The sequence below is a fragment of the Bactrocera neohumeralis genome, chromosome 6, assembly GCF_024586455.1.
Source record: "Bactrocera neohumeralis isolate Rockhampton chromosome 6, APGP_CSIRO_Bneo_wtdbg2-racon-allhic-juicebox.fasta_v2, whole genome shotgun sequence".
In the NCBI taxonomy this organism is placed as follows: Eukaryota; Metazoa; Arthropoda; class Insecta; order Diptera; family Tephritidae; genus Bactrocera; species Bactrocera neohumeralis.
The window spans coordinates 4,597,756-4,612,412 of NC_065923.1; the positions used below are offsets into that span (position 1 = coordinate 4,597,756).

General features: G+C 37.4%; 1 protein-coding gene and 1 long non-coding RNA gene across 9 annotated transcripts in view; one reads left to right on the plus strand and one right to left on the minus strand.

Annotated features, from left to right (window-relative positions):
• Window positions 1–14,657, minus strand: part of LOC126762465 (uncharacterized) — a 290,496-nt gene that overhangs the window by 123,182 nt on the left and 152,657 nt on the right. The window lies entirely within an intron of this gene.
• Window positions 1–14,657, plus strand: part of LOC126762456 (uncharacterized) — a 132,562-nt gene that overhangs the window by 50,000 nt on the left and 67,905 nt on the right. For all 8 annotated transcript variants that reach the window (XM_050479198.1, XM_050479205.1, XM_050479199.1 and 5 more), the window contains one exon: window positions 11,451–11,522. The gene's annotated coding sequence lies outside the window, so the exon portion shown is untranslated. The remainder of the gene's footprint in view (window positions 1–11,450; window positions 11,523–14,657) is intronic.

Below are 14,657 nucleotides of genomic sequence, written 5' to 3' on the forward strand. Positions count from 1 at the left end.
AGCTTCTTAGAAGACGCGTGGAAAATTTCAGATCGATAAAACTGAGTGACTACTACCATATATAGACTTAATATACCCAGTTCAGGATATAATTCAAAAATTTATGTTTTTATAATTTTTACATATTTTTTTACATTACAATTTTCGTGTGACTAAATTAAATTCAAAAAGAAATGGAGATCCTCTTAAAGTATCGTTATCGAAGTTTCTAAAAGCGTGTGTTTCATATCATTTGTATGTCTTATACACATCACATTTAAACATAACAACATTTACAGTAACAACTTGTTAACTTTAAGCGCAAACAAAATTCGTTCACCTTCGGCAATGCTGCTCAGCCTCAAATGCTTTAATTTTGACATTGCATTATCCAATTATGAATTCAAAGAGCAGCAAGCATGTTGAATATAAGGATTTTTTCTCCCATACCCTAAAAACAGCAGACAATTCTCTTGATATTCTCGTCTGAAATGTTGTTGCTAATTTCTGCCATTTATATCCTGCTGCACAACGGCGGCCTTTTACTAAAGAAGTCAAATTTTTGTTATTGCCTACCGCATCATACTTTCAGCGCACGTACTATATGCCTGCCTCCGCTGCCCACCCCCTTTTTCCTCTCGTCGGTATCTCCTTACAGATGTCCGCTCATTAAATTCATGTAACACATGGCGGCGCAGAGCAAGAATCACTTGCCGAGCACGTTCTTCACAACAAACTCCAAATTTTTTCTGAGGGCGTTGCGGCCAATGCGAGTTTCCACCATTTCCGCGTGCATTTCCACTTATCCCTCCACCTTTGCTTTTGTTTTTTTTTATTTATTTTTATGTTTATGTTAACACATCGTACACATTTTCATGGTCCGCTGTTCAACACGGCGTATGAGTGCTGTCTAATAGAAAAATCACGCAGCCTCATTGGCACACACAGAAACACGCATACGTGTTTACATACACACACACATCCGTTTGTACGTGCAAACACGCCATACTTGGGGAGCCGGCCGAAGTATGTGTGAAAACAATCAACAGTCGAGAAAACACCTTGCGGCCATTGTAATGAATATAATAAATGTTGTGATGAAGCAACAACAACCACATTGTTAACAGCAAACAGCACACTTCGCGTTCGCATATACGCTGAATTGTGAATAACATTCGCACCCATACAGCTGCTCTTAATTGAGATAATAAAACTATAAAAGATAGTGGCGAAAAAATTTGATTGAAATATTTTTCTCTTCCTGAAAAAATTATGATACGTTACATATTTCACATAGTTTTTTCACTTTTTATAATACGTATATTTATCACGTAATATTTATTGGAGGATGGAGTCATGCGTAGAAGTTCACGCAAGTGGGGAAAGTTCGCCATTCACTTGGGAGTGGCCAGAAACGATTCTTTTCCCCATGGCTCAAGCAGCTCACGACTTCCGGTCTTTGACCAAGTGTTCTAAGAGTAGTCTAAGAACATCCGTTTGAAGGGGAGCTAAAGTGAGAAGGCGAAACATCCCCTCCATAGGGTTAAGCGCTGGGTTTGGGATCGTCATGTAAAACACACAACCAATGAAAAAGCGTAAACAGCCTTTATGAGAGACCCCCCTTTTGATGATGACCATGGCAAACGAAATAAGGACTACGATTTGAGGGCATGCACTTGGAATGTCCGGTCCCTTAATTGGGAAGGTGCCGCTGCCCAGCTGGTTGATGTTCTCGCGAAAATAAAGGCTGACATCACCGCCGCCCAAGAAATGCGATGGACGGGACAAGCACTGAGGCGAGTAGGTCCTTGTGGCATTTACTACAGTGTCCATATAAAGGAGCGCAAATTTGGTGTGGAATTCGTGGTGGGAAAGAGACTCCGTCGCCGAGTACTATCATTCACTCCGGTAAATGAACGTCTAGCCACAATCCGCATCAAAGCGAGGTTCTTCAACATATCGCTGATTTGCGCCAACGCCCCCATGGAAGGGAAGGACGATGTGACCAAAGATGCCTTCTATGAGCGCTTGGAGCGCGCTTATGAGAGCTGCCCCCGCCACAATGTCAAAATCGCGCTTGGCGACTTTAACGCCAGGGTGGGCAAAGAAGGTATATTTGGCACTACGGTCAGTAAATTCAGCCTCCACGACGAAACATCCCCAAATGGGTTGAGGCTGATTGACTTCGCCGGGGCCCGAAATATGGTTATCTGTGGTACTAGATTCCAGCACAAGAAGATACTTCAAGCTACCTGGCTCTCTCCGGATCGAAAAGCCACCAACCAGATCGATCATGTTGTGATAGATGGAAGACACGTCTCCAGTGTTTTAGATGTGCGTGCGCTCCGAGGTCCTAACATCGACTCGGACCACTATCTTGTTGCAGCTAAGATTCGCACTCGCCTCTGTGCAGCAAAAAACGCACGCCAACAAACACAAGGAAGGTTCGACGTCGAGAAGCTGCAATCACAACAGACAGCCGAACGATTTTCTACTCGGCTTGCACTCCTGCTCTCTGAGAGCACTAGTCAACAACTCGGTATAAAGGAACTGTGGGACGGCATTTCAAATTCCTTACGTACAGCTGCAACCGAAACCATTGGTTTTCGGAAAAAGCAAAAGAACAGCTGGTACGACGAGGAGTGCCGTGTCGCAGCGGAGAGAAAACAGGCTGCCTACCTCGCAACGTTACGATCGACCACTACACGTGCGGGACGGGATAGATACCGAGAGTTGAAGAGGAAAGCGAGACGCATTTGCAGACAGAAGAAGAAAGAGGCCAAAATGCCTGAGTACGAAGAACTTGATAAGCTGGCCGACAGGGGTAACGCTCCAAAATTCTACGAAAAAGTGCGGCGGCTTACAGAAGGTTTCAAGACCGGAGCATACTCTTGTAGAACCCCCAAAGTGATCTAGTGACCGATGCCCAGAGCATACTTAGATTATGGAGGGAACACTTCTCCAGCCTGCTGAATGGCAGTGAAAGTACAACGCCAGGAGAAGGTGAACCCGATTCCCCAATCGATGACGATGAAGCAGACGTTCCATTGCCCGACCATGAAGAAGTTCGAATAGCAATTACCCGCCTGAAGAACAACAAAGCAGCGGGGGCGATGGATTGCGGGCCGAGCTATTCAAACACGGCGTCGAAGAATTGATAAGGAGCATGCATCAGCTTCTTTGTAAAATATGGTCGGACGAAATCATGGCCAACGATTGGAATTTAAGTGGACTTTGCCCAATCCATAAAAAGGGAGACCAAGTAATCTGCTTCAACTATCGTGGGATAAGCCTCCTCAACATCGCATATAAGGTTCTATCGAGCGTATTGTGTGAAAGATTAAAGACCACCGTCAACGAACTGATTGGACCTTATCAGTGTGACTTTAGACCTGGCAAATCAACAACCGACCAGATATTCACCATGCCCCAAATCTTTGAAAAGACCGGTGAAAGGAGAAGCGACACACCACCGCTTCGTCGATTTCAAAGCTGCTTTCGACAGTACGAAAATGAGCTACCTTTATTACGAGCTGCAGAACTTAATCTAGCTGGTACAATATTTTATAAGAGTGTACAGTTGCTGGCGTATGCCGAGGATATTGATATCATAAGGCTTGGACCATGATCTTTTTCGCACATTATTGTCGTATTTGATCCACTTGTCTTCTCCTGTTACAATTCATTAAATTTTCACAGCCAATTCATGTGGTACCCAAACATTGAAACCTTTTTTAAATAATTCAAAACTATTTGATTTCCGGAACGGAAGGGAGCGAACCATTGTTGTGATACTGATGCAGTATCATCTCTGTAAATTTCACAAATTTCATTGGTGGCTTGCGTGGTAATTTTCACTTTTTATAAAAAAATTTCAAAATATAGCGAATTTTTTCATTATTTTCACTCGTTTTTGAACAGCTGTTACTTTTGTTCAACTTCGCCGAACTTAATTTTTTTGGTTAAATGAAGCTTAAGATCTCACCTTTCTAATACTATGCCGTATGACACAATGTGATTAGTAGCACTGGAGATATACGACTGCAACGACATCTATTGTCAAAATACGAAAAGACTTTTTCGACTACCCAATATTTATGAACAATGCGTGGTATTGTCGGAGAGAAACTCAAAATAAACGATCACTTTGAAATTCTATCAAACAAGCCACATTACCTTTTTTAGTGACTATCGGCCTTTGAAGTGGTTTAAGCTGGTTCAGCCTTTTAGACCATGATCTCTCACTATTTACTTTCTTGTAAGTAACCCATTTTTTATCGTCAGCAACAATTTGCTTCAAAAATCGATCACTTCATTGACTTTTGATAAACAAATCTCAGACGTTATTGCGACGCAGCAAATTTCGTTCTGTAAAACATGAGCAACCCATATATCAAGCTTCGAAAATGCTGATTTCGATCTTCCATCTTCGAAAGAGCAGAAAACAAAAGTATTTCTAACAAGAAAAAACGTTAACTTCGCCTGCACCGAAGCTAATATACCCTTCACAGGTGAATTTCTTTTAGTAACTATGAGTCCAGTTTGTATGGATGCTATATGCTATAGTAATCCGATCTGAACAATTTTTTCGAAGATTATGTTACTACTTTAAACAGTAATCCTTGTCAAATTTCGTGAAGATACCACGTCAAACGAAGAAGTTTCCCATGCAAGCATTTGATTCCGATACTTCAGTTTAAATGGCAGCTAATGCTATAGTAAGCCGATGTGAACAATTTGTTCGCATATTACATTATTATCTTAGAAAATAACCTGCGCCAACTTTCGTGAAGATACATTGTCAAATGTGAAAGTTTTCCATACAATAACATTAGTCCAATCATTCAGTTTGTATGGCAGCTATATGTTATAGTGGTCTGATATCGGCGGTTACGACAAATGAGCAGCTTCTTGAAGAGAAAATGACGTTAGCAAAATTTCAAAACGATATCTTAAAAACTGAGGGACTAGTTCGTATATATACAGACAGACGGACAGACAGACAGACGGACATGGCTAAATTAACTCAGCTCAACATACTGATCATTTATATACATACTTTAAAAGGTCTCCGACGCTTCCTTCTGAGTGCTACAAACGTCGTGACAAACTTAATATACCCTATTCAGGGTATAATAAAAATTTAAGATTTTTTTTACAAGCAAGCCTTATTAATATCAGCTGTTCAAATATATAATGGCTGTTATATTTAACGGTACAATAAGGTCAGCTGTTGTCATTAAACACAATTACTTAGTGAACGACGCTATATATAAATGATCAGTTTTTAGCTACAAGCCCCAAATCCGAAAAAAGAGTTATTGATCTGAAATTTTGTTCATTCTTTTCTATCCAAAAAGCTAGCCGTTTGTCGGAACCGCCAAATTCAGGCAACTATAATATACAGCTGTCTTACAAACTGATAGATTAAAATCAAAATAAATTTAACTATGTTGAATATTATAGCTTCGGCGAAACCAAGGTTGACATTTATTACGCAAGAAATTTCCAATTTGCTAACAAATTCCAATCCCCAACTACGCTGGCTACAATATTAGATTTATATCAATACATAATATTTAATACCAGAAGTTAAACATATTTACCTAATTCCTTGTTTACTTCATTGCATAAGTTTATTTCCTTACATTATTAATTTATAACCGATTTAAACATTTATGCTTTTCACACTAACCCATATTTCAATAGAATTATTTTATAATCCTCAGCGAACACAAACAAAGCACATGCCACAAATTGTTGTTAGTACATTTAATATTAAACACAGGCCAAAGCTTGCCACATTGACCGCTTAATGACCAATATGACAAAATCTGAACACACAACCGCAAACACGAATTTTCCAATCAATCAGCTTCATTTAGACATAGCAGTTACTTAGGGGGTCTTCCGTGACACACACATACATACTAAGGGAGTTATATGAATATATAGGTGAGCAAAGCAAACAATGGCAAAAATCTATACATATACATAGCAACTAGTTATAGGTGACTCAGCAAAGTGAGCAAGGAGCAACAACAAAGTCAGCAAAAATCTATCGCAAAATATTTAATCAATCGAGCGCAACGGAGAAGCGCAAAAGTGAATGCAAACAAAGGCCCGTGGAAGGGGCGTGGGAGTGAGGGACGTCAAAGTACTCTGAGTGTGAGTGTATGTGTGCATTTAAGTAAATATCGCTTGTTGGTAAGAGTGGCAGATTCGAATTCTTAAATAAAGTTCTGAGCTCTAAAAAGTAAAGAAGAGTTCCCACCTCACTTACATTCACCGTCAGCCCAGCCGCTCCGCAGTCGATTATTAGACAGACAGTTGCCGTGGAGAGAGTGAAATTTAAACTGGTGTTCACTGCTGAAGGTCGCTCCATAAGGTGCAAGTGTGGCTGTGGGTGTGCGAACGGGATGCAACGTGGCAGAGACATTGATAATTATTGGAGCAGAAGTAATTAATGCATACTTTCCGGCGCACTGACACGTAGCACGGCAGCAATGCAGCAATGCAATTATGTAGCAGCAGCAGTTGCTTTTTATTTTATTTAAGAGTTGAAAACATTGCAAGGCAACAACAAAGCGTGAAATATTCAATGCGCTCGGGTTAATATATTAACACCGGCGCCAGCGACAAGACAAGCCAAATCGATTAAGCTAAATAATTTAAAATGAAAGCGAGCACAGGTTGTTGCCGAACTACACGCACACACTAATGCACCTATTTATATATGTATGAGTGTGTTCTGGTTGTTGCATGGGTAATTTATGTGCACGTGTTGCGTAGCAGGAAAGCAATTGCATGTCGAATTATATTAAATAAAGTCTACGCGGGTTAAATGCTGTTCTACGCTATGACCTTTCAGCAGCAGCAGCCGAGCTAAGTGAATTCGCTTGTAGTTATTCACGTAAGTGATTGTGTTTTACTTGAGACAAAGTGCTGCTTATTGTCTTAAGCGAAACTAGGAGAAGAAACAGTTTGGATGCTTAGAAAACAGAGTAGATATATTCCATATAAAAATTTATTTATTTGTTTTTTTTTTTGTGGAGAGAATTTCAGTAAAATATTTTAAATCTCAAAATTTTTTTATTTGAAAATATTCTCAAAAAAGTTTTGAAAACAAAAGCAACAATTAAAAAAAGCGGAACGAAATCCATTTACAAGTGATCTGAGGGTGAGAAAAGGAAGGGAGGTTTGTTGAACGATTAAAAACGGTTTATTTCGATTTCCGGAAAAATTACGAGTCCTAAAGAAATAATTTTATGATAATATTGTAGGTAATGAAAAAAGCTTTTGTTTTAATAAAATGTATGTGAAAACTTAAATAACTCATTTTGGAAGTTTTTATTTTTGTCATAAAAGAAAATATTCTCTTCTATGTTACAAATACACTGTATTTTTATATTTAAAATATTTGTTTTTTTCTCCGTATATCCTAATCCTAATTTTCAATCAAAAAATGAAGACTTAATTAAAAGGCCTCTTAAAAATAGGTCACTTAAAAAAATTAAGATATTTTTGTATTCACAAAATTAGTTTATTTTTCAATAATTTTATCAATATATCTGCTCACAAACTACACTCTCGAGCTTTAAGTAAACACTTCCCAGCCAAAAATTTGCTTAATACATTTTCGAAATGCGCATAAACCTGAGCTAATCTGCTGGCTTACAATTGTGCGCGTATTTGCTGCGTGTAAACCAACAAACTGTTATTTCATTTTATTTATTTTTCAATTACAAAAGAATTACCCATGAAAAAATGCTCACAATAAATAAATAAATAGAAAACGAACTGAACGCCAAAGCGCGCAATTGAATGAGTATTGCTCAACTAGTCGTCTCACTCTTTGCCGGTATGTTGCAACAATAGCTAACGGCACTTGTTTGTGCAGCATTTCAAATCCGCACGCGTGTGGTACAAAACCCCAAACGTGCATTAATAAAAAAAACATACAAAAAAGTATATATTTATATTTATTTCTATGCATGCAGCGCGCAGAACATCGCAGGATGCATTAAACAAAGGATTGCTTTTGTTATAGAACATATACTATACATGTGCTTGCTCCTGTTTGTATGCAACAACTTAAACGTGCGCCATTGTGCACTCAATTGCAGGCACTCGTTCGCATTAGTGCGTGTTTTCTGTATCATCGTTGTTTACTAAGCACTCGAAGAAACATTAATTTACCGCATGTTGCAGTTGCAAGTACAATTGACAGTTTTTTTATTTTATTTTCCAATAAATTTTGTTCATTTCAAGTTTTCTTTGAACGTTTTGTGTAGCATTTGATATTTTCGAGAGCACTTTTTCCAATTCTTATCATTTTTAGTAAATAATTTGTATGCCGAATGCAATTCAACATTAAATTTTAATTTCATACTGCCCAATTTTTGAGAAACTTAGTTATTGGTTTAAGTCATGCGAGTCAGAAAAAAAGCATTTTTCTTAAATTTTTTGTATGCGCAATTCATTTGTTAAAGAAAAACATGCACATTTACAGAATTTAATGTAATTTAGTAATCGGCAATTATTTTGCACAATTTTGGATCACATTATTTCCAAATCCAATATTTAGTAGCAATTCTGAAAGAAGTAGGCGGCGGTGGGGGAATATTTTTCAGCTAAAATTATCTGACATCCAAAAATAAAAAATGGTTTATTATTATAAATGAACACAAGTAAATATGGAAATACTAGTCAAGATTTTGAAGTTTGGCCAAATCGAGGATTTCTAAAAATTAACAAAGAAATTTAGATTGGGGAAAAGCTTAATAAGTCGCAATCATTGTCAAATAAATTATTTCTTCAATCATCGTTTGATAAAAATATCTGAGAGGACAGTGTTAAACTATCAAGTCAAGAAAGTTCAATTATTCAACAAAGAAATTTCATAAATTTTTTTTTTTTTTGGAATCAAATTTCTGGTGCCGAAGCATACATACATAATGGTGAAAAAGGCCCTCGGAGATAATTGTTTTTTACTGATACGTATTTTTGATTGATACGAATTATTCATAGAGGGTCGAGAACGCGTTGACAGCTATCAACATCAACTGTTCATCGACACGTCAATAAAATGAAGGAATTGGTGTTTGATAATCGACGATTAGCACTCAGAAATCTTAATGGCATCTTTCGAATATCGGTAGAATCAGTGAAAAAAGGAATGAAAGCACGATTGGTTCCAAAATCACTTGGTTTTTTCGAAAACAGCGTCGCGTTACCGTCTGCGAAACAATATTTTCCGACTACCAGGATGTCATTATTCTTACTGGTGATAGCTCTATGTGACTTTTGGCTATTCAGGAAAGTCAAAGGACCGTTCCGGGGAAACCATTTTGAGTCAATTGAAGGCATTAAAAGTGAATCGCTTCGCATTGATGACTATTGACATTAACAAGTGTTTCGGGGATTAGAAAAAAAGTTGGCACGAGTGCATGGGAGCCAAGGGGATGACTTTGAATGGGACGACATAAACGCCACTCTTATAGAAAGCTATTGTGGAAAAAATCTTTTTTACAAGCTTTTCTTATGGAAAGTTTTTCATTTGCAAACTCATTGATCATAGACTGCAAGAGATAGTAATCACTTGGTGCCAAGTCTGGTATATAAGGTGGATGCAAAAGAAACTCTCAATCAAGCTTCCGGAAATTCTGGTGAATCACTGACGTTGCATGTGGCCTGATGGAGTACAATTCCTCATTTAATATAAAAAACTGACCGATTCAAGGCGATTGCTACCTTCGGACGGACTAAGTGCGGACAGTAATGGTTGAATTAATTAAGAGTTTAATCGAGCCGCCTATGACTTCTTTTGGATTTCACAAATTTAATAGAAAAACTTTCCTGACGCTTTATCCTGGCTTATCTACAGTATTCTACAGCTTACCATGACCACTAACGTTATCATAAGTAACCCACTCTTCAGTACCAGCAACTATCCGCTTCAGAAAGTGGTCGATTTTCATCTGTGATTTGCAGATTGAAACGCAGTCGTCGAGGTTTTTTCATTACTTATATGGCACCCATATATCGGGCATGATTTTATATCGAATATTATTTACCAAATTGTTTTATGGTCCATATTTAGGTCCAAGGTAATGATAAAGGTGCTTACATGATAGTCATTCGACAATTAGTCTGCCAGAGGGCAGTGCGTCTTAGAAAACTATAGAATATGACGTAATTACTTTTTGCAGGTGCTTATCCTTAACGCATGTTCAATCAATGCTGAATCTAGCAGTCATAAAACAACCTGAAAATTTTCTTAATACGAAATCTTTACTTGCGATTTTGTAACACGATCGCACTTATGACTATAGCGCGAGTTGCAGATTACTAAAGACATATATTAGAAAAACAATTAATTTATTACTAAAAGATATAAAATAATCTAATAACAAACCTTTTTTACTTGAAACTGAGTTGATAGTGTTAGGGTTCGTAAAAATCCAGATTGATGCAGAAACCATAATAGAAACAGAATTAAAGCAGCTTAAGCAGGCTTAATTACTAAGAAACATATTCTCAATAAAATCGTGTGTCTTTAATGACACAATTTGAAATGAATCTATTCTCCTTCAGTTTGCTACTGATGCAATTTGCTGAACTCTAAGTAAATGAATTAAATTATTCTGATATTTTGCAGATAAAGACTTCATTTGAATAAAAGCAAGATTAAAAATATATTTTCAACAATAATACCTGCATGCTAATGCGATAAACCGCTACTGTAGACAAGTCGCTCTCAATTTCATTAAAAATATGTAAATTTGTTGTAACTTTATGCAAAATGATTTCATACCGAAATTAGGGCACTCCATTCAATTTAATCCAACTGAGTAAGGCACCGAGTTAATTTGCCTTAATTCCATTTTGCTAATACATGCGTGAGCTATTTCACACACACACATACACATTTACCGCCAACAAAAGGTTTAAAATTGTATGCAAATGTGTTGTGACTACCGTCCTCTCCGCCATCGAGACAATATTCCACCTCCGCACTTTGTAAAGAAAGACTCATATATCATTTTGATCACACTTACACACACACACATACACACACCGGTGCACCGACTTGAACTCAGCCCTGCCACATCCTTTGACTGTCACAATGCAAAGGTAATGAATGAGATTACAACTTTTCAAATGAATTTTATTATCCTCGCCCATGTTGTGCCATTAAATGTTACATAAAAACTCATTAGTGGGCTTAGAAGATTGCGCATCAGCACACAGCAAGTGGGTGTATCCACACACACATGCAAGCATAAATACTGTTGCATAAATTAAATGCATTGCAGAAATGTGCGGAAATATTCGAATTATCTCTGTTGCATAGTAAGTTTAACATGAACTATTTCAATTTCTATTTTAATCATAAATTGTCGGCATTCCACATCTCCATATAATTACATACTCACTCACCTCTCTTTATCTCTCTCCAATTTTTTCAGCGCTGAGTGTTCAGTCGACTATTCCCATGCAAACTTCATCACGAGGACACCGACTAACGGACAAACTACAACGTAAGTGATAAAACAGCAAAAAGCTATTTATTTAATTATATTTCACGCAGGCTGAATTATATAAAGGCTTACTTAGTTATTTGCCCGTTTGCATTACAAAAACCGTTACATGGAACCATTGCAAAAAACCACAGATTTTATATAAACTGATTAATGCTGGTGGGTCAATAGGATATATGCAAAAAAAGTTTCGTAATAATTAATTCAAAATGCTTTTATAATAATAAAGCGTTTTATAATTTTCTCATTTAATTAAAATAAATAGCCTTAGCGTTTAACAATTAAGGCACATGAAAAGTGTTAGAAAAAGAAGGAAAAAACACAGGCTTCACAGGTGCATCTTTTATAGCATTAAGTTTAAAAAGATCTTTATTTTGATAGGTATATGCCAGTTACATATCTGCTATCAAGGATCCGATCTAAGGAATTTATTCGGATATTAAAGTGATGCATTGAACAAATGTGGACTGAAGTTCTGAGAGGTCTGTGGGGTATTTAAGGTGATCTGATTACAAATTTGAGTCCAAAAATGTTACATCGTCATTTAAGTAAATTGTGATTCTTGACTCGGAAGCATGCCCAACGATTGGAATTTAAGTGTTCTTTGCCCAATCCACAAAAAGAGAGACCCCACAATCTGCATCAACTGATGTGGATCCCAAACATCGCGTATAAGGCTCTATCGAACGTATTGTGTGAAAGATTAATGCCCACCGTCAACAAACTGACTGAACCTTATCAGTGTGGCTTTAGACCTGGAAAATCAACAACCGACTAGGTATTCACCATGCGCCAAACCTTGGAAAAGACCCGTGAAAAGAGAATAGACACACATCATCTCTTTGCCAATTTCAAAGCTGCTTTCGATAGTACGAAAAGGTGCTGCCTGAGCAAAACCAAAAGCTACGTCAGATATTGATATCATTGGCCTCAACAACCGCGCCGTTAGTACTGCTTTCTCCAGGCTGGAAAAGGAAGCACAGAAAATGGGTCTGGCATTGAACGAGGTCAAGACAAAATATCTCCTGTCACCAAATAAACAGTCGACACGTCACTGTTGATAGTCATAACTTTGAAGTGGTAGGTAATTTCGTCTATCTTGAAACCAGCCACCACCTACAACGTCAGCTTCGAAATCCAACGCAGAATAACTTTTGCTAACAGGTGCTACTTTGGTCAAAATAGGCAATTGAGAAGTGAAGTCCTCTCTCGACGAACACAAAACCGAACTCTATAAGTCACTCATAATTCCCCCGTCCTGCTATATGGTGCAGAGGCATGGACGATGACTGCAACTGATGAGTCAACATTGCGAGTTTTAGATAGAATAGTTCTGCGAAAGATTTAAGGTCATTTGCGCGTTGGGCACAACGCAGTACCCGCCGGGGAAGCAGACGCCTACGCGTTGAGAATTTTTACTATATACATACGTAGCAACTTAAAATTAGGGAGAAAAACAGTTTTCAGACGCTGCATAGCTGCAAAATAACTGTAAACTAATATGCGAAATCTAATCCATATATCGTCAATATATCTTTTAAATTAAAATAGTATTCTAACCAAAGGCTTGTGTTCGATTGGCCAGTTTGAATAGTAGCTGCACTCAATTATGATCCGATCTAAGCAATTCTTCGGTGACGGCACTAATATCTTAGATAGTGGTCAGATATCGACGATCACAACGGCAGTGTCTTGCGAAGAAAAGTGCAAAATTTGAGATCAATTTTAAATCGATTCAGCTAGTCATGCTGATCTTATACCCATTTATTTTATAGTGTCTTTCCTTCTGGGTATTACAAAATATTTGGCGAACTTAATATACCTTGTTCAGGGTATAGAAAATCAAATACAAGTACCTATGCAAAAAGAAAAAAAAAAAACAAACACATCGTTGACCACGATTCTGGCCAAGTATCGTTTGCTATTAATTTTAATAAAATAAATTCAATGTAATTTATATAAATAAAAAATTAGAGATTGGTATTTTTGGTTGGCAAACAACCTGTTTTACATATTTTTTTAGGCGCAAAGAGTCTACTTAACGCATGAAAGTAGCACGCTGGTCAGAGTTATGTGTTTGAATCGGAGCTGGCGCAATAATTTTTAGAAAGACTATTCAGTGGTTGTTTATGTGGCAATAAACAGAGTGGGCTGGCAGGTGTACATAGTCGAATAAACAGTAACAAGAAAGTTGTAATGTGACATCCGACACGCGACAAATAAACGAAACAATTTGTGATGGCATCTAACAAATTTCACTTCAATAAAATGCACCTGAGACAGGAGGCTGAAATTTAATTTTGAACTGCACAGAAGTATTTAACCAAGGTGACCAGACTCAACCCCATTGCAAACACGGCATCTTAATGAGTATTGCTACAGAACTTTGGCTTCCCTAACAATGTGACAGGGAAAAGAAAAAATGGATGAACATCGATGTCACAAAACAAGCAAAGTTCTTACATATAGGTATATAGCTATATGCTAACCGGTATCTGATAGCTAGATAGCTCAATATCATTGGAATAATAGAACACAGCAAGTGATCGAATATACATACATTTTTGGGCATAAAACATTTATTTTCAAAAGTACTTTACATTAAAATTTCAATATGATCTTTTTCGTACATTATTCCTATTTGATCCACACAGAAATAGTCCGATTTCATTTCGTTTCAGCAAAGAATCGCAGATGTTAATTCGGTCCAAACCTTTTTTAAATGATTCAAAACCGTTTGATGATTAATGTTAAGTTCCTTAGCGATGTCATGGCTGCTTACGTGACGGTCCTGGTCAGCCTTTTCCATAATTTTATCGACTTTTTCTACGATAGCTCGTCGCGAGATGCATATTTCACATCGAAATTTCCAGAAGGGAACCAAGAGAACCATTGTTGCTACACGAACTGATTCAGGATCGTCTCCGGAAACTTTACAAATTTCATTGGTGGCATTCCTTCCTTTTTTATACAAAAATTTCAAGATATATGATTTTTTTATTGTTTTCACTCATTTTTGAACAGTTGTAACTTTTTTTCAACATCCTAGATTCGGGTTTTTGGTTAAATGAAGCTCAAGACCTCATCTTTCCAAGACTATGTGGTATGACACAATGCGATTAGTAGCATTGGAGA